The sequence below is a fragment of the Pan troglodytes genome, chromosome 1 (genome assembly GCF_028858775.2).
Source record: "Pan troglodytes isolate AG18354 chromosome 1, NHGRI_mPanTro3-v2.0_pri, whole genome shotgun sequence".
In the NCBI taxonomy this organism is placed as follows: Eukaryota; Metazoa; Chordata; class Mammalia; order Primates; family Hominidae; genus Pan; species Pan troglodytes.
Window position 1 is genome coordinate 16,324,825 of NC_072398.2, and position 26,345 is coordinate 16,351,169.

The following is a 26,345-nucleotide window of genomic DNA, read 5'->3' on the forward strand; positions in this document are numbered from 1 at the left end:
GCTCCTACCACATGCCTCAGTCGCCCTAACAGTCTTCCTCCGGGCGTAGCCTGGGAGGTAGGACCAGCCTGTTTTTAGGGCTCCTTCCAAGTCAAGTGTCACATTCAAGGTACAAGTCAAAATTAGTTGGCCAATTGGAAAGTGGATCAAAGATTCCTCCCATACTTACTCATTCCAGTTGTAATCAAACAGGGTCAAGAAAGGAGGATTAGCAGGATTCATGAGTGATTTCATGGCAAGATTTTGTGACACTTCAAATGGCAATTTTTACTGATGGTGACCTAGTTAGCACATACTGTACTATGGTAGATGTCAAAACCTCAATCTTCCATGCACAGGTTTTATTATCAAAAGTCCAAAAGAATTTTGTTAATTGGGTGAGTCTGCAAGCAAAAGGCTCATGAAAGCGTAGCCTTAGATAGAGTCTGGGGGGTGTTTATCTCCCACGGTAGGAAAGCACTAGAGAAGCAGTGTGGTCACAGGTGGCTGACATGTGTCTGTGTCGCATGGATCTGCCTTATCTTCTCTAGAAGTTGGAAAACATAACACAATGAGGTAGAGTGGGAAGAGTGGCAATTTTTAGAATCAGTTCAAGTGCTGGCTCTGCAACAGGTTAGTGAGTCACAATGAGTGAGTTATCTACCTCTCCAAGCCTCAGTTTCCTTATCTGCAAAACAGGAGTGATGCCAGATTATAAAGAAAAAAGGATACAACAAACACATCCAATCCCCAGGCTGTAAATAGGCACTTACTAACATTAGTTTCTTCCTACTCTCTTTTTTGATAGCACGTTTCTGCCCACCACTATGTTCTCAGGAAATCAAAGTGGAAGACTGCAATTGCTCTGTCTGACCCCAATCTACTCTCTCCTGCGTGCTTGTTGTTGTCCTTGTGTGAGCCGGGCTTCTTCAGGGAAGCAGTGATGCGGCGCAAAAGGAACACATGCGTGCATTGCTGATGTACATTCTGTGGGAGAGACAGACGTGAGGCTATCTTTGGATTTCCATGGCTTTTATAATTGGGGTAGTCATACATCATTTACACTCACATAAAGATCCTGTTTTTAGTTTAGAAAGGGTTGTTTTAACATTTTTTTTCATCATTACACAAGTAAAGCATATTTTTGGTTGAAAAATTTAAAACTACCAAAAAGCTGATAGGAGGAAATGAAATCCATCTATAATTATACCACCTAGAGAGAACTGCTTTTAATGTTTAGGTAGGCATCATTTGAGATCTATATGTATAGATACAAATATAGATAGACACTTAAATAGGTATCTAGGTATATAAATAGGTATATAATAGTACATTCAGTTGATCAAAATAGATAAATAGTATATTAAAGTATCTAATAGGTAATTTAAATAGATATATATAAATAGATATATATATTAAATTTAAATATAATAATAAATATATTTTATTTAAGATATAAATAGGTATCTAATAGTTTTATTATACCTAACTAGGTATATAAAGATGTCTGCTGTAGAAATATACGTGTACTATTTGAAATGCATGCTGATTTAAAATTACTGCAAAAAGAAAGTGCAGACAACTTTGCCTCTGGGAAAATGTAATCTTAATGATACATGCACCTATTCTCTCTCCATTCGGAAGCAGGATTCCAAGCAACAGTTTATGGTCTTCTTTTTTTTTTTTTTGAGACAGAGTCTCAGCCTGTCGCCCAGGCTGGAGTACAATGGCGTGATCTCAGCTCACTACAATCTCTGCCTCCCGGGTTCAAACGATTCTAATGCCTCTGCTTCCCGAGTAGCAGGGATTATAGGCACTGGCCACAATGCCCAGCTAATTTGTGTATTTTTAGTAGAAATGGGGTTTCATCATGTTGGCCAGGCTGGTCTTGAACTCCTGACCTCGTGATCTGCCTGCCTTGGCCTCCCAAAGTGTTGGGATTACAGGCGTGAGCCACCGCGCCCGACACAGTTTATGGTCTTCTTATTGCAGGTCTGTAAGCAACAACTTCCTTCCTGGCTCTCTAGACTCTCTAGAAGAAAGAGCAAAATTTCAGCATTCCCTATGTGTGTTTGAGAGCATATGACAGCCCAAGAGGAGATGTGAAGAACACCATGGAGAGTGCCAGGGGCCCATCTGCCTCCAAGCATGTTGAGATGGTTGACAGCAAGGAATAAGCATTTACAAGATGGCTAGACAAATAAAATACCATGACAACATGGAGTAAGTCTGGATAGAGACACTGTCACTGATAAATAAAACCGCCTGGTTCATGGAGTCCCTCGGAGCCTAACCACAAAGATGGACCTTAGAGATCAGAATAATTAAGCGTTTGTTTTTTATGACTAATGATAAGACGGCATATGGGCATATATCCTGTGGGATGAATATTTTATATACTTAACCTTATTAAAACAGCTTGGGTGGGTAGATTTCTTCAGGCAGTTTTAAAGCATTATGCTATCTCCAGGAAAGCAAACGTCTTCTGGCTATTGTGTGAGCAGATGGGAAGTGCTGAGAAAATCTGGAGATCAGACTCTTTGGCTACCACAGCACCCTATTAAATTGGTTTATGCAATGATGGATACCCACAATAAACTAACAAGGTGGTTTCTGAAGTTGCCAGAATTTTCTCTTTTTTTGTATTTCAATTATAAAAACAGTAAAAATAATCTGTACATTTGTCTTTGGGTATATACTATAAAGGTGAGAGAAAAGATAAGGGAACTCAAAGACTTTCTTAATTCTAAGGCCACCTTTGCCCGGATTACAAGCATCCCTTTTACGGCCCTTTGCTACCTAGCCATTCTGCTAGCTTATACTCAAGGAGGTTGTGATATATCCAGCATCCAACTTCAGAAACCAGTCGATCATTTAATTCTTATTAATTATAAGAAGAACAGAACTATGCCATTCTGTACCTTCTTAAAGATAGAAACTACTTTAGAACAAAATTTATCCATGTTTAGTACTTAATTCAGGCAGATTTCTAATGTTTAACTATCTAACTGGAGGTCAAAGATATCAAAAGTTCCTAATAAGATCTAACATAATCAATACCATTCTATTCCATTACAAAGCCAAATTTGATGGAAGTCAAAGCCCTATTCAAGACATTTCACTGAGCATACAACTTCAAATCAGTTTATTGATTGTTCTACATTTAAATCAAGCCGTTAACTTAACTTGACTGATCCTTCCAAGTGATCATTTATATTGAAATGAGCTGTTTGGGAGGGTGATGCAAACACAGCTTAAAAGCCTTCACAAATAGTACAGTTGTGTTGCTGGTGGTGGAGTTTGTTGGTTGGTTTCGTGTTTTTTTGTCTTTGAGACAGGGTTTCACTCTGTCACCCAGGCTGAGTGCAGTGGCACAATCACAGCGCACTGCAGCCTCGAGCTTGACCAATCCTCCCACCTCAGCCTCCTGAGTAGCTGGGACTACAGGCATGCATCACTAAGCCTGGGTAATTTTTAATTTTTTTTTTTTTTTTTTTGGAGACAGTCTTGCTCTGTTGCCCAGGCTGGAGTGCAGTGGCACGATCTCAGCTCACTGTGCAACCTCTGTCTCCTGGCTTAAAGCAATTCTCCTGCCTCAGCCTCCCGAGTAAGCTAGGACTACAGGCACACACCGCCACGCCTGGCTAAATTTTTGTATTTTAGTAGAGACGGGGTTTCAACGTGTTTCCCAGGCTAGTCTCGAACCCCTGAGCTCAGGCAATCCTCCCGCCTCGGCCTCCCAAAGTGCTAGGATTACAGGCATGAGCCACCACACCCAGAGTTTTCTTTTTTAGACATGGTCTCACTCTGGTTGCCCAGGCTGGAGTGCAATGGCACAATCTCGGCTCACTGTAGCCTCGACCGCCTGGGCTCAGGTGATTATCCCACCCCAACTCCTCAAGTAGCTGTGATTACAGGCATACACTACCACACTTGGTTAATTTTTTGTATTTTTAGTAGAGTCGGGGTTTATCTATGTTGCCCAGGGCGGTCTCAAACTCCTGGACTCATGCAACCTGCCCACCTCAGCCTCCCAGAGTGCTGAAATTACTGGTGTGAGCCACTACGCGCGGCCTAGTAGTTTTTAGAGGCCCCAGGGTTGCTTCCTAAATGATTGTGACCTTACTACATTTTATATACAACTGAACAAAGCACGAACTCTCAGTTCTATGCCAGCTTCACAGAGCACCAAGAAGGAAACTATTGCTTAAATATTTGCAAACGAAAGTTTAAAAGACCATACAGTGTTGTTAAAATCCAGTTTTCACTATTTCTGAGTTGAACCTCTGACACTTCTACGGGTATGGCCAATGAGAAGAACCTGCATTTAATGTAGAGAGAACAGGATTCTTGTGCTACTGGAAATCTTAAACAATTATAAATCAAACAGAGATTAGGCTTTTAGAATAACATTCTCACATAGAAAATTCCTTGATTGGCCATCTAGGTATATTCCCTGGCTTGTTTAAGCAAAATCAACCTTGCGCCATTCTGCACGACAACAGCTCTGCCCAGCAGTCACCAATCATCATTAGAACAAGGCTTAGGAGTCAGTGATTTCACACATTCTTCTGTTATCCTTGAGCATCCCTGGGCATTTTCAGTGGATAGCCATGAGAAACAAAAAATCAATTTGCCACTGTATAAACTGCCAAATAAGAATCATGACAGTTTACCCAGCCTGTTTGTGAAGATGCCCACAAACCCTATAGAGATTCTGCCAGCCAGCTTAGGCCGCAGGTCTCCATCCTGCCCTTGCGAATGTTCTCTGCCCCATGGCTGGAACCAGGTAATTCTCACTGCAGGCTCAGCAATGTGCTTTGTCCCTGGAATCGATTTTGGTCTGAGGCAGGAGGCATTAGGACAGTTCCAAAGGTGATATTCAAAGGATATGCACATATACACACACACATATATATACACACAGACACACTCATACATGCATGACACACCCATGCATACACATACGTTTGTTGTTGCTGTTGCTGCTACTTTGACCTGATGTGGTAACTCTGTTTCTCTAATCAAGCTTCCCTCCTGGGCATTACTTCTAGGTTCTGGTCTAGGATCCCAGCACACTGCTGATTCTGGGTTTCTACTTATATCATCTCTGTCCCCTTTCTGGGACAAGAGCCCTGCAGCCTATAGACAGATGTCTGCTACACTGAGTATCATTCAAAAAGACTGTGTACTGCACACTCCAGAGCACCCTCCCTTTGTAAGAACTTCTTATTGGAAGACATTATTATGTCTTTCTGTCACCACTTTGAACCCTTTGCTCGCACTGAGCATGGATGGCTGTATTGACTGGACACTGCTTTCCCATCATACCACCACTTCACAGCACTTTCAGCTGGTCCCTCTCATCTGGGTGCTCAGGTGGGTCCGGTTCCAGGACTTGGCCATTTCCCACTTTCCAGAAATATTTTAGAAATTACTAAAAACTCACTGGGAGTAAGAGTTGCCAGGTTTAGTAATAAAAGCACAGGATGCCCAGTTAAATTTGAATTTCAGATAAACAATGAATAAGGTTTTAATATAAGTATATCCCATACAATTATAAAATGCTCTTCATTGTTTATGTGAAATACGAATTTACCCAGGTGTCCTGTGATTGACTTGGCAGCTCTATTTGAAATGCCATGTTGAGTTCACAGATGCCTTTTGAAGATTGCAGCCTCTGGGGTCTGTTTTCTTACTAAAAGCTTAACGCTTGGGGCCGTTCACTCCACTACCTTGCTCACACCTCCTCCAGGAAGAACAGAGTTGGCTCTGCCCAGCAGCCACCTCTATGCTGTGGAGAAATCTTGCTCTTCAAAGCTTTTCTTGCTATTGGATATGTGGAGTTCTTTGAAGTGATAAGACTCAAGTTCTTTGTCTGGAGGAACCACTGTCCACTGTATTTCCAAGTTTCTTAAGGATTCCCTTGCTCAAGGAATTCTATCAGTATCCAGGGCCCTGTGCTGTCTTTCTGGGCTTCAGGGTGTTGGGAAAAGCAGTGCTTAGCTCTCTTTCTCACTTTGGACAGAATGTGAACATTCCTCAGTCACTCAGTCTGAAACCTCCCTTGCCCCTCTCTCTTGTGTTTAATCTTCTCTGCCCCCTTTTCCACAGACCTTATCTCTATTCAGTTCCAGTCAGTCCCACAGGCAATTGCATTTGTGGTTCTACTTCTCCCAAGTCTTTCTAATTCTCAGCTCTTTCTGAAATTGCAATTACCTGGGGAGGTTTGAGAAAATAGCCGTGCCTGGTCCATATCCCCAAAGATGCTATTTAATTGGTGTAGAGTAGCCGCAGGCATTGATAGCTGCAAAGGCCCACCAGGTGATTCTACTACCATTCAGTGGCGTCTGGCCCCTGCTTTAGGGCTTTCCTTCAGGACTGAGGACTCCCTGGTGCAGCTGCAGTCCAGGTGTGGGGGCAGCAGGCTGACTCGGTGCATTCAGGGGCCACATTCACCCCAGAACATCATTATCCTTCCCCAGTGCCATTGCAAGTCATTTCCTACAATACTGTCACATGTCCTCAAATCCTTCCCAATAGAACAAAAGCAAAAAATTATAAAATTACAGTCCTTTGGGATTTTTTTTCTGTAAATCTCATTGTAATTTGGGTACAATTGTTCGAATTTTTTGTATGAGCTAAACAATCCATATCTCCATCCCCAGTTTAAGACTGGGCTTGCATATTCAGTACAGAACATGAAATGAAATACATAATTGTATAGTAATGATTTTATTCTCAACTATATTCAATTACATGTTAAGATAAAATCTTCATAGCTCAATTCACTGTCCCCGATTGTACTTATCCTCTATTTTGCCCTCCTTCCCTCACTCTGATGCTCTTTATCTGCCATTTTCAAACATTTCCCTTCAAAATGGTTTGAAAGAAAGTTTCTGGAGTGATAACCTGCTCCTACCCCAACTGTTCTCTTGAGTCTATTTGCTAACTGTGATTTAAAATCATTCTCTTTCTCCCTATCTGCTGGGTTTTTTTTTTTTTTTTCAGTTAAAAAGGGTCCAGTCTTCTTCACTGTATGTATCACCACCCCTTCTGTCTCTGAGGCTGAAGGATTTCTAGGTAGTTAGCTTCTGTATAATATTGCTCTTCTTTACCAAATATTGGGTAGATAGTTGTGGAGGAAGGGAGGCAGGGAAGAAGAAAGGAAGGAAGGAAGAAAGAAAGGAAAGAAAGAAAGAGAAAAAGGAAGGAAGGGAGAGCAGGGAAGGGAGGGAGAAAGGAAGGGAGGGAGAAAGAAAGAAGAAAAGAAGGAAAGAAAGAAAAGCTCACTTAGCAAAACCTGAAAATAAGCAATATGCAGTAAAATAAAATTCAGTTTTTAATGATTTCCTACATTTCGATTGTCCTAGAATTTTAGCATTCTGCAGAAATGTATTTTCATTGAGATAAATAGAAATATCCATGTCACATAGTTGAAAGGTTAAAAACCTTCGTTCATCTCACTAGGGAAAGTAATGGGTCTTCAGATAAATTAGGCAAAGCTAAAATGCTTACACAGCTCACATAGTCTTTGCCATACAAGTGTGAATTCAAGCCAGAAATGGCTAACATTATACACCCTCATTTACAGGTCAATATATGGCACATGATAGATACTCAGTGTTTCTGAAGAAAAGAAGAACAACTAATTGTATCTTGCCATTGCTGTTTCTTCTAATTCACCTGCCTAATGCTCAAAAATATTCCTCCAAGGATTGTCACTTTCTTACCTCCGACATTTTAACTTCAATTCTTAGAGTGTTTCTTGGATTCTCCATGCGGTGTTTCTTCCTCTCTGATTTTTCTTTAGAGAATGCTTTCTGCACCGTTGCGTATAATCCTATTAACCAAGGATTTCTGCTCTTTTCCACCCAAGTGCAAGATATGATGTGTTTTCCTGAGAATTTAGAGTTAGAGAGGGGAAAAGTCATCCAGTTATTCTGCCCACTCCAACCCCTACGTCCCATCCCAAGATCTTGAAGCAAAGTTTATTTTATGCTAGCTCTGGTGAGCTAGCTGGCCCATGGTCTAACCTGTTGCTCTTATTTATTTATTTATTTATTTATTTATTTATTTATTTTGAGACAGAGTCTTGCTCCGTTGCCCAGGCTGGAGTGCAGTGGCACATGATCTTGGCTCACTGCAACCTCCGCCTCCTGGATTCAAGCGATTCTCCTGCCTCAGCCTCCCAAGTAGCTGGGATTATAGGCACATGCCACCATACCTGGCCAATTTTTGTATTTTTAGTAGAGATAGGGTTTCACCATATTGGCCAGGCTGCTCTTGAACTCCTGACCTCAAGTGATCCACCCACCTCGGCCTCCCAGAGTGCTAGGATTACAGGCGTGAGCCACTGCGCCTGGTCCTGTTGCTCTTAGTTAAAAAGGAACTGTTGTTTTTGACAGCTCCCTTAGGTTTGAACTTCCCTACACTGTTTCAAATAGTCGGTTCCTTTGGAACGCTCTGGAGCACTCTTCTTATTGACTGCCTCTCCTCCTAGCAAAACATCTGAGCCACTACTCTGTGCTGGCTGGGAGATAGCCTCTGGTCTTCTCAGCTTTCCTCTCCTGATGTTGAATCCCTGCTTTATGATCAAGTTGAGATGAGGAAAAAAGGACCCCAGTATTTTCAGCCTTCCCTGATTTGGGGAGAGCCTCCATTTCCTGAGGACTGGCTAGATAGAGGAAGGTAGACCCTGACCTCTCAGGGGAATGAGAATTTAGGCTTTCACCAGGAGTGTAGCCTCTTCAACTTGAGGTTGGAAGGAATGAGAAATGATGGCAGCCTGGCCCTTCCAGTGAGATATAGTGATGCCTGACTGGAGCTAAGAGTATAGGAGGCCCTGCCTTCTTGGTCCCTACCTGCCGGGAGTGCAGCTTCTGTCAAACCCACCAAGCTGACAGGAGGTAAAGGGAGAGGGAGGGAGCAGGTGGTTGTGGCTCAGATACCACAAACACACTGTTCTTCCTGAGTTTTAGTAGACTTTCTGGGATAATTATTTGTCATTTGCTGTTTATACCATTAGGAAAATTTTCAGAGATTTTACATAGTTGTTTGTTTTTTCTCATTTTCAATAGTTTTGCTTTTTTTCACTGGGGAGTGGGCCCAAGTTGCTTCTTACGCTGCCGTCTGGGAAGTATATCTTCCTGTTGAGACGTTTCCTAAGAAGCTTGATTAAGGGCTTATCCTGTATCTGTAAAGGTCGCAGGTTTGGGAGTCTAATGCATCTGGGTTTGATTCCAAACTCTGCCACTGACTAGATGTGTGACTATGGGGAGTCACTTATACTCTGTAAGCCTTGGTTCATCATATATAAATGGTGCTAATACGAATAGTTATTTCAAAGAGATATCCAATAACAGAATCAAGTGCTTAATACAGTGCCTGGCACAGCCTGAGCTCCTAATACACATCAGCTGTTATTTGTTTAAATCTTACAGGAAATGAGGAGCCACTGAAGGAGTTTAAACCAGACTGTGTTATGAGGAGATCCACATTTTAGAATGATCCCTCTCCAGGGCAGGTCAAGTGATTAGGAAACTTGCAGTGGTGCAGAGGAAAAACAATGAAGCACCACAACGAAGCACAAAAGCTGGGGAGTGATGAGTGGAAGCTGCAAAAGGAGCAGTGGGGAGGGAGTGTCGACGGGATTTGGTGCCCAGATAGATGCAGGGAGTGAGAGTGAGGAAAAGGAAGTGTGAGAGATCTGCCTTAGGTGTGGGTAAAGACTTCAGAATTCTCATGAATCAAATCTTCCTGCACTCTAGCCTTGGCCTTCCAGGCCCTCACCCCTGAAGAGTTGGAGCAAGCTTCAAACCCAAGTCCTCTATTTCCAGACTCTAGACCTTAGAGGTCTGGGGTGGTTTGCTTGTTTTTTGTTTTTTGTTTTGAGACAGAGTCTCGCTCTGTTGCCCAGGCTGGATGCGGTGGTACAATCACGGCTCACTGCAACGTCCACCTCCCGGGTTCAAACGATTCTCCTGCCTCAGCCTCCCGAGTAGCTGGGATTACAGGTATGTGCCACCATGCCTGGCTAATCATTCTATTTTTAGTAGAGATGGGTTTTACCATGTTGGCCAGGCTGGTCTCGAACTCCTGACCTTGTGATCTGCCTGCCTCGGCCTTCCAAAGTGCTGGGATTACAGGCATGAGCCACCGCACCCAGGTAGTTATTGTATTTTAATGCCTTGAAAGTAACTCAGCTTTTACCTTCCCATGAGACAGATTGAAATAAGAAAATAACAACAACATCAAATGTTGGTGAGGATGTGGATTAACTGGTGGGTATGTAAAATGGTACGATGACTCTGAACACAGAAAACTTCTTAGAAAATTAAATATGTACCTACCCTATAACCCAGAAATTCCACTCCTAGATATTTATTCAAGAAAAAGAAAATGTCCCAAAAATATTATCCAAGAATGTTCATTGCAGCTTTATTTATAATAGCTCCAAACTAGAAACAGTACAAGAGTTCATTGACTAAAAAACAGACAAGCTCTCTGTTGCTATATTTATATGACAGAATATACTCCTTATCAATAAAAACAAATTACTGAAACATGCCACATGCAACATGGATTAATCTCTAAGACATCATGCCAAGTGAAAGAAGCCTTACACAAAAGCATGCATACTGTTTGATTCCACTTACATGATATTCTACAATAGGCAAAATGAATCTGTGGTGATAAAAATCAGATCAGTGGTTTCCTGAGAGTCAGGAGCAGGGGAATTGACTGGGAAGAGGCACAAGAAGACTTTCTGGTGTCATGGAAATATTCTATATATTGAAAGGAGTGTGAATTACATGGGTATATAATTTGTCAAAAATGATTGAACCATAGACTTAAGATCTGCGTCTTTCACTGTTTGTAAATTATATCCTATAAGAAAATTCTTAAAAATTAAGCAAAATCTCATCTGCAATCTTGACACTTGCCTGCTATTCTGGTGTCACCCCAAGGCTAGCCTTGGCCTTAGTGCCAGGCACTCCATAGCATATTACTTTTTCTACCCTATCTCCAAAAAATGTGGATTTACATAGCCTTAATCCAAGTAAAAGCCAATACAAAGAAGAAAAAAATATTCACTCTCCATTAAAAGCTAGAAGAGCTAACATAACAGTAAAAGTCCACAGAAGAGCTCCCTTTCTAGGATATGGTATCCTTTCAGTAACCTTGAAATTTGGAAATATCAGGGCCCAGAGTGGAAGGGTCACCCAGCTGAAGATGCCTCTGGCAAATCCTGTCCTGTGCTGTATCCTGCCTACTAAATCACACAGATGTTACTCAGCATAAGTCCTGGAAGATTTTGAATAACTTTCCAAGGGTCCACAGCTGTGGATTATGCATTTTATGATCCACTAGAGCACTACTTAATTATGTGTTTTTCAGAAGTATAGTAAAGAGAAATGGCTTGAGATTCTTCTTAGCTTGTTTTATGGAATGAGAATTAAGCTTCTTTCTGACAACACTCCATGTTGCCACTGGAGCAATTAGATTTTTGGGTATGATTTCTTTTTTTTCTTGACTACCCCAAGCAACAATAGGTATTAATAACAGTGACAGCAGAAAATGAGGAACTTGCCCAATGAGTTATGAGACACATTTCACTGTTAAAAACTATAAGCTCATTTGTTCTCCCATTAATAATCCAGACCCTTGTCCTGAGACTTGCTGATACTATTAGACTTTCTCCCTCTCTGATGATTCAAACCCACATCTGAACCCGCTGTTGGATCATGACGTCAGTTCCTTGCAGTTGTGAATTGGTCTATGAGCCATGGATACATGGCTTCCAGTAAGTCAAAATTCTTTAGAGATGGTTGAGATCTGATTTTTGTTTCTCCTCTTTCAAGTCATTCTTTTATCTCATGCATGGTTTAATTTCAGTCTCTCCAGCTAAAGTGGTGAATCATACATTAACCAGATGACTGGACTGTGTCGCACGACCATTCCAATTTACCTTCCATATGGGCATCGCTTTAAAAACAACCACCATCCTTACAAGCAGTACTCATTTCCAAAAGCTGGTGAACAAGCACATTATTTACAAAGTATGTAATCAGGAAACTCGATCCAACTCATTAACTGTATGACATCCCACTCTTTATTTAGACAGTTTACTGGCTGTGGACTTTCATATGGGATCTGTCATTTACACTTCCTGATAATAAAATTTAATTGAAATTTCATTCCTGTACAACAAGATGCCAGTTTAACAGATGGTCTGTAATTGTTATGTCCACATATTTTATATTGGATGGTATCACACACAATTTCACACAACTGCTATTCATTTAAATGCTGAGTTCATTTAAGACATTTCTTTCATATTAAAAACCTTATTGTTTAATATTACTGTAAAATATATCATTAAAATTGATTAGTTAAAATTGAAAAAATGATTAAAACAGTCCTCCTGAAACTAAAAGAATAATTAATGATTATGATCTGAACTGCATTCCTGAAGAGAGTGAAAATATTTGTACAGAAACATCTAGATTTGTGTATATGAGGCAGAAATTGACATATAGGCATGGCAGAAGATAAGGAATGTGACATATTTTAAGAAATGATCTAACCAAACCTCAGCCTGTATCCTCATCTATAAAATAAGCACTTAGTTTCTGTTCTGACTGTAAATTTTGGTGCTTTTTTGATCATTCTAAAAATCTCATTTATGTTCTTCTTTAATCTCAATTTTGAATCCACTGACTTAGTATTCAGTACTTTGTACTCAGAAAGCCAAGAATTCTCACCCTTAAAATTGGGGTGGGAAGGGGTTTGCAGGAAAGAAATACATCAGAGGCACCGAATACATAGGGAAGAATTCCAAATCCTTTCATATAACCCAAGTGTCATTCCATCCCAAGTGTCACATTCAGTGCAACTTGAGTACTTACCATTAAGATAATTTTAATCGTTAATGTAATTTCTGAGAGCATTTTAAAGGAACTTAGCAGTATAGTTTGAAAGTACAGGAAATTCAGTCTAGTGTGAAAAGCTGACTTGCTTCTCCTTCATAATGGTGGTATCCTCAACCTCCCTTTTCCACCTCCTCCCTCAATAATTTCAGTTACCTACTGCTCACAATTTTTCTATCTTTCCCACTCAAAATCTGTTCTCAGAAAAGGTTTAAATAAGCTCATTCACTTCAATATAGAAATGACTTATAAGACTCAAAACAACAATTTCCCCAGGGGTATTTGCATTTTAGGCAGATCCCACAGCTTTCTGAAATGAAATAAGACTCTCCAATTACGCAGTGCCAAGCACTGATGGGGTAGAGAAGTCCTGGACTCTCTGAAACTGTACCGTCCCCTTGGTGACTTTCTTTACATATTCCTACATCTTACCCTGCACTCTATATTTAAGGAACAAACTATTTAAATAAGGAAACATGCCATCAGGCTTTTCTGTGAGGGGATGAAGAAGAAAATAAATGGAAAAGATGGGGGAAGTGAAGAGACCACAGAAGGTGTGGAAAATCCACACCAGAAGTCTTGGAGAAGTAAGATACCAAGTGATGAAGAAAAAGGAGAGGAATACAGGGAAATTAGTTGAAAATGGTTTCAACCCCCCATGAGCTTGCAGTATGCCAGAAGATATTCTAGTGATATTATTTCAGTATATATCTGTTTATCCAGAATGGCTGTGGATGAGGCACTCTGGTGATTCCATTCTCATTTTCTGCTTGGATTGGAGTTAGCATTTACTTTCTAAGAGGGAATGAAGCCATGCTTGTCTTAGTCACCATTATAACCCCAGCACTTAGCATAAGGCCTGGCATACAGTAAGTACTCAATAATTATCTGTTAAAGAAATGAGTGAATGATTTAGCTGCTGTCAAAAACTTGTACACAATAAAAGTATCTTGAAAGAAATAGTTTTCTTTCATTATTGTTCTTATATCTTTTGGGATGTTTTTCAGGCTTTCGAAGGGTTTCAATCCCACTACTAAAATGATTATTATTGTAAATGTACAGGCCAGAGATTTAGAAAATTGAACTAAATCAATATTATGCCAGGTATAGGCTGAGGCATTAACATTAAACTTCCAGACTACAGAGTCTATAAGACTTCTGCATATAATTGACAGTTGTCTGGTATTGCTATGTGAGAGAGATACCGAATTTAACCTCAGGCACATCCCACTCTTGGCCCTAGGGATCTTCACTTTTCCAGTTGATTTATAAAATGCAAGGCATGCAGTGGCATAGGGATACTATTCAAATATACACATGGGGATACTATTCAAATATACAGACAAACAAAGCGAGCAACTTTTTTTTTTTGTACACTTGGCACGTGCTGAACAGTACTAGGCTCTTATGGATAAATGGTGAGAAAGAAAAAGTCCCTGCTTTTAAGGGTCTCAAAGTTAAGACACTCTTAGGACCTCCTAAGTTCAGAAAAGAAAGATTGCATCTTCTGTTCTTCTGCTGTATATCTATGAAATTAGACACTTGGCCTGGATTAAATTGTAAGGTCACTTCTAATTATGGCACATACAAATAAATCTTTGGGAGTGATGTAAGTAGGAATGGCCAAATAAGAACATCTGAAAATCTGTTCCTCTATCGAAGAAATAAGGACTGTAGGAAAAAAATCAAATAATTTTTTTCAGAACTTTGGAAATAATCAAAGGCTTGCAAAAATCTGAGGAGAATTTATTCAAGAAAAACAGTTACATCTTAGTAAAAACAACAACCTTTGGGGTGGTGTAACTTGCTCAATTCCCAGAACCCTCTCCCCAGCCCTCTATCCATAAAAACCAACAAATGGTCAATCAAGATATTCATGAAAACCAGAAGACCAGTAGTCACTGGAGAGGGAACAATGGGCTTCTATCTCAAGAAGAAATAGGAAATCTAAATAGATCTAGAACAAGTAAAGATAGTGAGTTATCAGCAAAAAATACTTTCCAAAAAAAGAAAAGCCCAATTTCAGATGGCTTCACTGGTAAATTTTAAAAATGTTTAGAACAGACATAGCAACAATCTTTCATAAACGCTTCCAAAATTTACAAAAGCAGGGAGCTCTTTCTGAGTCATTCTCTGAAGGAAGAAGTATCCTGATAACAAAGCTAATAAAGCCATCACAAGAAAACTACAAACCGATACCTTTTATGAATATAGAGGCAAAAATTAGCCACAAAATATAAGTAAACCAAAGCTAACAACATATGAAGATTATACAAATAATTACACACCCTAACCAAATACAATTTATCCAAGACAGGCAAGGCTGGTTTGATATACAAAGATTAGTTAATATAATGCACCACATTAATATAATAAAATAATAACTACATGATCATCTCCATAGAAACAGAAATATTTTTTGACAAAATACAATGGCTTATAATAATAAAAATACCGAAAAACTAGGTATAAAAGAGAACTTCCTCAATGTGATAGAAGGTATCTATGAAAAATATAGCTAACATCATACTAAGTGGTAAAACACTGAATGCTTTCCTCCTGTGATTATCAAGAAGGCAAGGATGCCTGCTCTTGCCACTTCTATTCAAACATTATACTGGAGGTTCTATCCAGAACAATTAGGCAAGAAAATGAAATAAAAGATATCATGATTCAAAGAAAGAAGTAAAACTATCTTTACTTGATAATGAAATATTTTATATACACACATACATATATACACATATATATACCCACATATATACAACTAATTTTGTATATACATACATATATATACATATATATATTCACATGCATACAACTAATTCTAAGGAAATTTTAAAAACCCAAACTATTTGAACTAATAAGTGAGTTCTGTAAGGATGCAGATATATAATCAATACATAAAAATCTATTGTATTTCTATATGTCAGCAATGAACAATCCAAAAATGAAACTAAGTAAATGATTTTATTTTAAAATACCCTCAAGGAGAATAAAATGTTTTGGGATAAATTTTTTAAATCAGATGCAAAACTTGTACACTGAAAACTTCAAAGCATCATTGAAATAAATTAAAAATCTAAATAAATGGAAAGACATTTTCATGTTCATGAATTGGAAGATTTGATATAGTTAAGATGGCAATGCTCTCCAAATCCAACTATAAATTCAAAGCAATTCTTAAAAAATCCCAGCTGCATTCTTTGCAGAAATTGACAAGATGATCCTAAACTTCATGTGGAAATAGAAGGAACCAACAATAACTAAAGCACTATTGAAAAAGAACAAAGTTGGACGACCCACATTTTCTGATTCAAACTTACTACAAAGTTATAATAATCAAGGTAGTATGTTAATGACATAAAGATAGATATATGGATAAATGAAATTGAATTGAGATCCTTTAGAGAAAAACTTATATTTATGGTCAGTTGATTTTAGACAATGATGCCAAGGAAGTTCAATGGGGGAAAGAATAGTCTTTTCAACAAATAGTACTGGGACAACTGGATAGCCACATGCAAAAGTATAAAGCTGGACTCCTTCCTTACAGCATACACAAAAAATAACTCAAAATGAATCTTAACTCTAAATGTAAGAGCTAAGCCTATAAAACCCTTAGAAGAAAACAGAACTAAATGTTTGTGAATTGGATTGGGTAACATTTTCCTAGATATAACACCAAATGTAGAAGTTATGGGCCGGGCGCAGTGGCTCACTCCTGTAATCCCAGCACTTTGGGAGGCCGAGGCGGGCGGATCACGAGGTCAGGAAATCGAAACCATCCTGGCTAACACGGTGAAACCCCGTCTCTACTAAAAAATACAAAAAATTAACAGGGCGTGGCGGTGCGTGCCTGTAGTCCCAGCTACTCGGGAGGCTGAGGCAGGAGAATGGCGTGAACCCGGGAGGCAGAACTTGCAGTGAGCCGAGATCGAGCCATTGCACTCCAGCTTGGGTGACAGAGTGAGACTCCATCTCAAAAAAAAAAAAAGGTTAAGGAAAAGCTGGATAAATCATACTTATCAAAATGAAAAACTTTTGTGTTTCAAAGAATACCATCAAGAAAGTGAAGAGCCACCCTCGAAATGAGGGAAAATATTTCCTCTGTATATATGTAATATGTATTTATTTTCTTTGGCTATCTTCACATTTTTCCTCTTTATTTTTTGTTGTTAGCAATTTGAATACGACACATCTAGGAGTGTGTGTGTATGTGTGTGTGTGTTGTATTTATATTGCTTGATTTTCTCTATGTTTCTTGGATTTAGGATTTAGCATCTTTCAATGATTTGGAAAATTATCAGCCATTATCTCTTCATTATCTCTTCAAATATATCTTCTTTCTTCTTCTCTGTTTTCTCCCCCTGGGATTCCAATTACATGAATATTAGACTATTCAATATTATCCTATAGCTCTTGGATGTGGCATTTTTTTATTCTTTTTTTTTTAGTTGGCATTATTTCTAATGGCCTATCTTAAATATACTAATTATTTCCTTATCTGTGTCAAGTTTATGATTAGCCCATTAAAGACATTCTTCGTCTCTGTTACTCTATTTTTACTTCTAAAATTTTTATTTCCTGCTTTCTTATAATTTCTATTGCTCTACTGAAATTCCTCATGTCTTTGTGCATGATGTCTACCTTATTAATTACTATATTGATCATTGTTGTTTTCAATTCTGTCTAATAGTTTCAATATCACGTTCATTTCTAAGTCTGGTTCTGTTGATCAATTTGCCTCTTGTCGGTAAATTGTTGGCCAGGCTGATATTGAATTCCTGGTCTCAAGCAATCCGCCCACCTCAGCCTCCCAAAGTGCTGGGATTACAGGCACGAGCTACTGGGCCTGGCCACATCCTGTTTCTGCTAGTCTTCAGAGTGAAGGCTGAGACAATCTAGTCAGTCGTTGAGCTGGATTTGAGTTTTGTTGCTATGATCACGGTCAATGAACCACAGGCATTATTTTCTAGTATTATTTTATGTTTAAGAATTATTCTCTACATTCTCATTTCACTGTCATCTTTAAGCTTTACCTGTGTAACTGAACCTCAGAGAGGGTTTTTTTTTCTTTTTTTTCTTTTTTTCTTTTTTTGGATGGAGTCTGGCTCTGTTGCCCAGGCTGGACTGCAGTGGCACGATCTCGGCTCACTGCAAGCTCCACCTCCCGGGTTCACGTCATTCTCATGCCTCAGCCTCCCTAGTAGCTGGGACTACAGGCGCCCGCCACCACGCCCGGCTAATTTTTCTGTATTTTTAGTAGAGACGGGGTTTCACGGTGTTAGCCAGGATGGTCTCGATCTCCTGACCTCGTGATCCGCCCACCTCGTCCTCCCAAAGTGCTGGGATTACAGGTGTGAGCCACCGCGCCCGGCCTCAGAGAGGGTTTTGTTCCATGCTCTTGCTCCTTCCCCACTGGTAGATTTGCTGTTATTTGTTACTTGACATTTGCTAACTATGGAGTAGGGGGATGTTTTCTGTTGTTTTGATTCATCCACAGTCTTAGATAAGCCCTGTGTCATTGGGTGTCAGTGGTGGAAAATTCAAATGGTCCTGGCCTATTTCCTATGGCAGCCAAACTCTATCTTGTATGTTTGACATATCTTATGTGAGTTTCCTGCACCATCCTCCGTGGTAAGACATTTCTAATGATCAGAATCTACAACAGAGTGTTGTTCCCTCTCCTTCAAGTGTCAAGGGCTTTTGTCCCTTGGTTTGCCCCAGCTGAGATGTGTCTTCCTCTCTGTCCTGGGAACAAGATTGTCGTCTTTCCCCCAGTAGCTTAAGGCTTTTGTTCCATAGGAGAGATGGAGAAAACGAGTCTGCGGAAAGGGGCACTTCATGCCTTCCAACAATGGTGGCCACCCCCCTCTTCCAAGTGTGTACCACTGAGGGAAGCCTTCTCGGGTTTCTGGGTCTGCCCTGAATCTTTCTTGTGAGCACATGGTGAGGTTCATGGAGAAGAGTCTGTGAGCCAGTGCGAACTCGCCTTATATCTGAGACTCCCAGGGATTCTATGCTGTTGTGTGAGCTTATACTCAACCTTTAGCAATTTATTAAAACTTTTGGCTGAAATCTTCTGAACTATATCAGGGGTAGTGTCTCCTTTCTCTCTCACAGGTAAGCCAGGGTTATGATGGCTCCTTAGAAGTGCTTGCTTTTTTTCTTAGATTTCAGGTATTTGATTGCCCTATGACCTCAGATCTCTGATAAATTCAAGAAAATTATGATTTGGGAGGTTATCTAACTCTTTCTTGTTATTAGAAGAAGAGAGGCTCTCTTCCCAGGTTTTTACATCCTCAGCAGAAGCCAGAGGTCCACGACAAGTTTCTGTAAGCCTCCTCAAATGCTTTTGGAATAAAACATAATACAAAATAAATAAAGAGATAAACAAAATAAAACAACACTGCAACCAGAGGTACAAGTAATATAGGATAATCTTGGTTAAAAAGTAACAAAATAGAGGCCTTTTTCTAAAAACATTAAATGGGAACTGCAAGGTAGTAAAAAGTACAAACTATGAAAAAACTTTTAAAAATTCAGATGAATTTTACCTTTTGATTTAAAAATGTATAAAACTACATATTTCTAGAGTATGCTTTCCTATCAATATGCAAAAGATAACAATTAGAGCCGGGAGCTGCAATATGAGGCTGAAGGGTCTGGCCTCTAGGGCTACAGATTGGGAGACATAAAATAGATTTATCTTCAACACTACTCCTTTTCTCTCCAGTTCTCTGGCCTTTGAAACTCAGGGTTAAATCAAAATTAATTTCCTTTAAATTGCTTAAAGTTGCTTTTTGACTGCTCTGAATGTTAAAATGGGGCAATGGGCTAATATGTAGTGAATGTCTACAAGATGCTAGACTAGGTTTTCCAACTTCAGTGTATAGCGGAATCACATGGGGATCTTGATACAAATACAGAGAACCTTAGCTGACCTCAGTGCAAGTGGGCCTCTGTATTCCTTATTAATTTATAGGTGATTATGACACTTATCAAAGTTGAAGAACCACTGTCCTAGGCACTTAATATACATCCTCCTATCTAATCCATTATTTTACTAAAGTAAATAGTGTTACACTTATTTTACTGATGGGGAAACTAAGGCTCAGAGGGACTAAACACCCAGCCCAAAGTCACAAAGCAAATTAGTGGCAGACCCGGTACTAAAACCCAGATGTGTCCACCTCTAAACTCAGGTGCCTTTAGCTCCACCTCACAAGGATCCACTATCTCTCTCCACTTTTTCAAGAATGGTAGCAAAGGGCAATCTATCTTCCTTGAGCCTAGATAGCAAACCAACACCGTGTACCAGTTTATAAAGATTATTTTGTTTTGCCTTTTTAAAAATACAAACACAGTGGATTATAGAGGTGTTCTTTCCTAGAGGATCCATTAATTGAAACTCCATTACATTGCTCTCCACAAGTCTTTGAGAAAGCTGAAGAATTTTCAGAAACACGTAATTAAGACCCAGAGGGGAGGCCAAGATTTAAAAAGAACTTCCAAAAGACCAAGTAACTGCCAACAAAGCTTCTCGAGGGAACGCTCTCAGACAAATGAGGCGTGAATATAGGTGGGTTTTTTAAACTACCAGGAAGGAAGAGGGATAAGAGATCCCTGTGAGTACAAACAATGTCAATTAAGGCCAAGAAAAGAAAAGAATATATTACTGTCAGCCAGAGTCAAGGGAAGAAAGACGGCCTTTTACTGGTGTGTCGGGAGAGAAATGAATACCAGAGAGGATCATTCGAAACCTATTAAGAAATGAAGGGAGAATTAGATCAACGGTCCTATTGGGAAGCTCAGACAGCAAAACAGTTTTCTGTCTGCCAGTGGGAAGAGCAACAGAAATTAGAACAACTTACAAACATCTTTATCCAAGAGATTTGGACTGGAAGGAATTGTAAAAATAAGATGAATCTGTGTCATTGAGAAAAAAATTGGGAAGATGAAAAGCTTGGTGGGATTAATATTTAACCTTAAAATTCAATTCAATTCTGTCCTAGATTAGAAGGCCCATGACATATTTTCTACCAAAATAATAATAATAATAACTTTGTTTTGAGCTTTGTGTCATATGTTGACCTTAATCTGAATTATCAAAACAACCCATTGGGTATTTAACTGATTCCCACACCTAGAGTCCCCAGTAAGTTTCCTAAAAGTGCTCTGAGTTTTGTGTGTTGAGGGATATATAAGTATAACAAAGGCTCTGGCAGTTTCGAAAGGAGAATTTTCACAGTGTATCTGAGGTCACTGCACCTTTCCTCCGTATGACTAACCACATCTCCCTGGTCTAAATGACTGGTCAGCTGCCGGGAATTTCCCACTTTAAGCAATCCCAGCACTTTGGGAGGCCAAGGCAGATGGATCACTTGAGGTCAGGAGTTCAAGACCAGCCTAGCCAATATGGTGAAACCCAGTCTCTACTAAAGATACAAAAATTAACCAGGTATGGTGGTGTGTGCTTGTAATCCCAGCTACTCGGGAGGCTGAGGCAGGAGAATAGCTTGATCCCAGGAAGCAGAGGCTGCAGTGAGCCAAGATTGCGCCATTGCACTGCAGCCTGGGCATCACAGTGAGACTCCATCTCAAAAAACAAAACAAAACAAAACAACAAACAAACAAAACAAAAAAGTTGGACTTCAATATGTCTTCAAAAAGTATCCTGTTTATTGTGTCTCATTTGATTATAGTAATTGGTTATTTATTTTCAGATCAATGCTTTTCAAACTGCATTTACATTAGCCAGTTATAAAGTCAATTTAGTATGTCCCAGCCAGCATTAAAAAAAAAATAGAATACAAAAAACATTCATATCATTCCTTACTCAATAGTGAATGTATTGCTTTGTGACATACTTGTGTATGTGGGCATGTGTATGTGTACACTGAGTCCCAATATAACTTTTTTTTTATTTTTTGAGACAGGGTCTCTGTTACCCAGGCTAGAGTGCATTAGCGCAATCATAGCTTACTGCAGCCTTGACCTCCTGGACTCAAGTGATCCTCCCACCTCAGCCTCCTGAGTAGCTAAGACCACAGGCACAAGCCACCATTCCCGGCTTTCTTTTTTTTTTTTTTTTAATTTTTTGTAGAGACAGCGTCTTACTATGTTGCCAGGGCTGGTCTCAAACTCCTGGCCTCAAGTGGCACTCCCACCCCAGCCTCTCAAAGTGCTGGGATTACAGATGTGAGAAAGATATGACGCCCCCCCATTTATCTCTTACTGGGACAGGAAGTTTGAAAGCCAGTGCTCTATATCATGCTCCAAGAGGCTTCTCCATGGTTGTACTATCTCTAGCTTCTCTCTCTTCTAATCTGTCCTGCACCTGACTGTAAAACTAATCTTTTTTACAACTGTACTTTGATTAGGTGACTTTTATCCAGTCATTCTTTCCTTCATTCAACAAATATTCGGCAAATATCCATTCTCTATCAGATGCAGGGCTTCCTTGCCCCATCCCCACCTTACACCTGCCTTCCATAAGGAGAGAGACTATAAGTGACTATAAGTATTCTATTGCACAGGGCTAATTCCAAGTTCAATAGTCTGCACTTTATTCCTGCTACCAATTATGTCAGGATTAAATGCTTCTAATCTATCAAGATCCTCTGAGCGAGATCTACTCTCTCCATCCAAGCTTCTTTTTCTTTGTCATTGTTTGGATCTAGCCAGCCTTTTCTACCAACCTGAATATCTCTCTGTGTGCTATGTTAATTCGGACTCCAGTATCCCTCCTCCCATTACTAACGCCGTCCTTTCTTCACTCTTCAGCAAACTCTCTGCAGGGCTCCCGGATCTCAGACCCTCCACCTCCCTTCACAATGCACGGCCTTGCCATGGGCCACATCTGGTCATCGTCCCATTTCCCTGCCCCCTTCTAGCTCCAGTCATCAATGCAGAATTCCTCGCTGCAAAACACTTTCTAGTCCATTGTCCCTTTATTTAGAATGTCTCCAGGGATTGTGTTCCATCACTTTACTTGAAAGCCTATTTCACAGTCTAGTAGGTCTCACTGTCTAGAGACTTTTTATCTTTCTCTAAAAATTTTCCTTTCTTAATTTTAATCTATTATTTCTAGTTATATCACTGATCCCAGCATTAATAATACTTCAAATTTTGACAAAAATAAAATACTTGCTTTCCCTCACTTAACCTCAGACTGTATTTAAATTAATCTTCCATCATCACTTAATCTTACTGCCCATTATTGAATTCTAGCAGTTAATCATCATATGTATTGCTGAAAACAGGGCAACTCAAACTAAACGCAGATGCAGCCCAATAGGAGAACCATAATCTTGCTCTTGCTGGAAAAACCCAGGAATGAAAATGAACTGTACAATCATTGGTGACCCAGCCCTGTTTTATTTCCTTCTGACTTTATCATAAAAGGAAATAAAAACATTTAGGGAAAACATTTAAAAATGTGCAGGTGAGGCTTGTTTTCTTTTGTATGCCACCCTCCATCTTTTGTATGCCATCCAAATTCCTTTGTTAATTTGGTCACATTTGTTGAGTTTCTACTCATCCCAGGCCCTTGATTAGGAGCTGAGGATCAAAGGTAAGATCAGCGCCAGGCAAGGTGGCTCATGCCTGTAATCCCAACACTTTGGGAGACACTGCAGGAGGATTCCTTGAGGTCCAGAGTTCCAGACCAGCCTGGGTGACATATCAAGACCCTGCTTCTACAAAAGTAAAAAACAAAAATTAGCTGGGCATGGTGATGTATCCCTGAAGTCTTAGCTACTTGCGAGGCTGAAGTGGGAGGATTGCTTGATCCCAGGAATTCAAGGTTAGAGTGAGCTGTGATCACACCACTGCTTTCCAGCCAGGGCGACAGAGCAAGACCCTGTCTCCAAAAAAAAAAAAAAAAAAAAAAAAATTGGTGAGTAAGACCATCAAGCTGCTCACTGTCCAGCAGAGAAATAAACTTGTCAGCAGATAATTACAGCACAGGATCATATGACTTTAAATGGACTAGAAGGAATGGCTTGCTATGGTGGGAAACTTCAGCTTTGGTTCTGACAGGGATAAGCAGAAATTTTTCAGATAGAAAGAGAAGGAAGACTATTTTAAACAAAGTAGCAACATGTGCAAATGTAGAGAGGCTTGAAGGATGACGGGTGTCCAGAGAATAGTGAAAAGACAGGGAGGCTGGAACCTATGGTACATAACTAGTAATGATCAGAAACGACCTTGAATATCTGTGAAGGATTTAATACATGCTAAAGAGTTTACACTCATCCTGAAACCAACTGCACATCAGTGGGGGTTTTTAACAGTGGGGCATGTCTGAATCTCATGTTGGAGGTGGGGCCTGGTGGGAGTTTATTGGATCATGGGGGTTGTTCTTCATGAGTGGTTTAGCACCATCCCGTTGGTGCTGTTCTTGTGATAGTGAGTGTGAGTTATCAAAAGATCTGGTTGTCTAAAAGTGTGTAGCACTTCCCCCCGCCCCTTTGCTCCTGCTCCTGCCATGTAAGCAATGCCTACTCCTGCTTCACCTTCCGCCAGAAATGTAAGTTTCCTGAGGCTCCCCAGAAGCTGAGCAGATGCCAGCATCATGCTTCCTGTACAGCCTGTAGAACCTTGAGCCAATTAGACCTCTTTTCTTTATAAATTACCCAGTCTCAGTTATTTTCTTATAGCAATGTGAGAACGGACTAATACAAAATGAAAATGGTAATATGTTCTACAACCTTGAGTTTTATCCCAGAAATGCAAGGTTTTTAATGTTATAAAGTTACTCAATGTAATTATAAAAGCAATTAATAGTATGGTAAATAATAACAGAATCCCAGAATAAGAGGAAAACATATGATTATCTCAATAGATACAGTAAACATATTGTAAAAATTTAACACCCAGGGGAAAAATCCTTAGGAAACTATAGAAGGGAACTTCCTAAACTTAACAAAGGACATCTATGAAAAACCTACAACTAATTTCATTTCTAACAGCAAATGTCTGCTGTTCATGACTAACAACCAATAGCAAGGAACAAGGCATAATCAAGGACAAGGCAATGATGTCCTCTCTCATCACTACTATTCAAATATTTCTGAACTAAACTGCAAAAGCACTATTCATAAAAGAAGACAAAAGTTTGATAAACACAACCTTATCAAAACTTTTTAAACTTCTTACAGAGAAAGAGCTAGAAATGATAAGTTTAATGGTAAAAGATGCCACTGAGAAAATGAAAGACAAGCCAGAGTGGGGAAATTATTAACACATTTATCTGCCAAAGGGCCCATATATAGAATACATAAAGAATTCCTATCACACAATAAGTAAAAATACAACCCATAAAAATAGGGGCATAGGACTTGAGCAGACTTCATACTCCACAAAAGAAGATAAACACAGAGGCAATAAACTCATGAAAATATAATTAACATCATTAAGCCTCAGGGAAATGCAAATCAAAACCTGCCAATGAGCTACCACAAAACACCAAACACTGTAAGAATGGAGCAACTGGAACTCTAATGCATTGCAAATGAGACTCTAAAATGGTACAATCAATTTGGAAAATATTTTGACAATGTCTTATAAACTTAAACATAGACTCCCCTTTTGACCCATTGGGTCTGACTTAACAGAAAAGAAAAAATATGTCCACAACATGACTTATACAACAAAGTTCAAAGAAGATATATTTATAATACTGAAAAGTTGGAAGCAGCCCAAATGTACATAAACAGGAGACTGGATAAACGATGGTATGTCTGTACAGTGGAATGCAGATTATGGAATAAGAGGTGTAGTTTGAAAAAAAAAATTTTTTTTTTTTGAGATGGAGTCTTACTCTGTCACCCAGGATGGAGTGCAATGGCAGGATCTTGGCTCACTGCAACCTCCACCTCCTGGGTTCAAGCGATTCTCTTGCCTCAGCCTCCCAAGTAGCTAGGATTACAGGCACACACCACCATGCCCAGCTAATTTTTTTTTTTTTTTTGTATTTTTAGTAGATATGGGGTTTCACCATGTTGGACAGGCTGTCCTGGAACTCCTGATTGCTGAGACCAGCTTGGTCATGGAGACCCTAACCCAGCAGCACTAGAGGAATTAAACACACACAGAGAGAAATATAGAGTGCAGAGTGGGATTCAGGGGGCTGACAGCCTTCAGAGCTGAGAGCCATGAGCAGAGTTTTACCCACATATATACTGACAGCAAACCAGTGATAAGCATTGTTTCTATAGATTACAGATTAACTAAAATGGGAAACAAAGGGATGGGCTCTGGCTAGTTATCTGCAGCAGGAGCATGTTCTTAAGGCACAGATCGCTCATGTTATTGTTTGTGGTTCAGGAACACCTTAAGTGGTTTTCCACCCGGGGTGGGCCAGGTGTTCCTTGATCTCATTCCAGTAAACCAACAACAATCTTCAGCGTGGGCATCATAGCCATC

At 39.7% G+C, this 26,345-nt stretch overlaps 1 protein-coding gene across 2 annotated transcripts in view; it reads right to left on the reverse strand.

Moving 5' to 3' along the window:
• Positions 1-328: 328 nt before the first annotated feature.
• Positions 329-26,345, reverse strand: part of MAP10 (microtubule associated protein 10) — a 61,415-nt gene continuing 35,398 nt past the window's right edge. The window contains exons 4-6 of one of the 2 annotated variants that reach the window (XR_010149756.1): positions 7,713-7,879; positions 753-966; positions 329-667 (exon numbers count right to left, since the gene is read on the reverse strand). The gene's annotated coding sequence lies outside the window, so the exon portion shown is untranslated. Of the gene's footprint in view, positions 668-752; positions 967-6,987; positions 7,880-26,345 lie in introns of those variants that run through there. The other variant, XR_010149752.1, reaches the window with a different exon arrangement.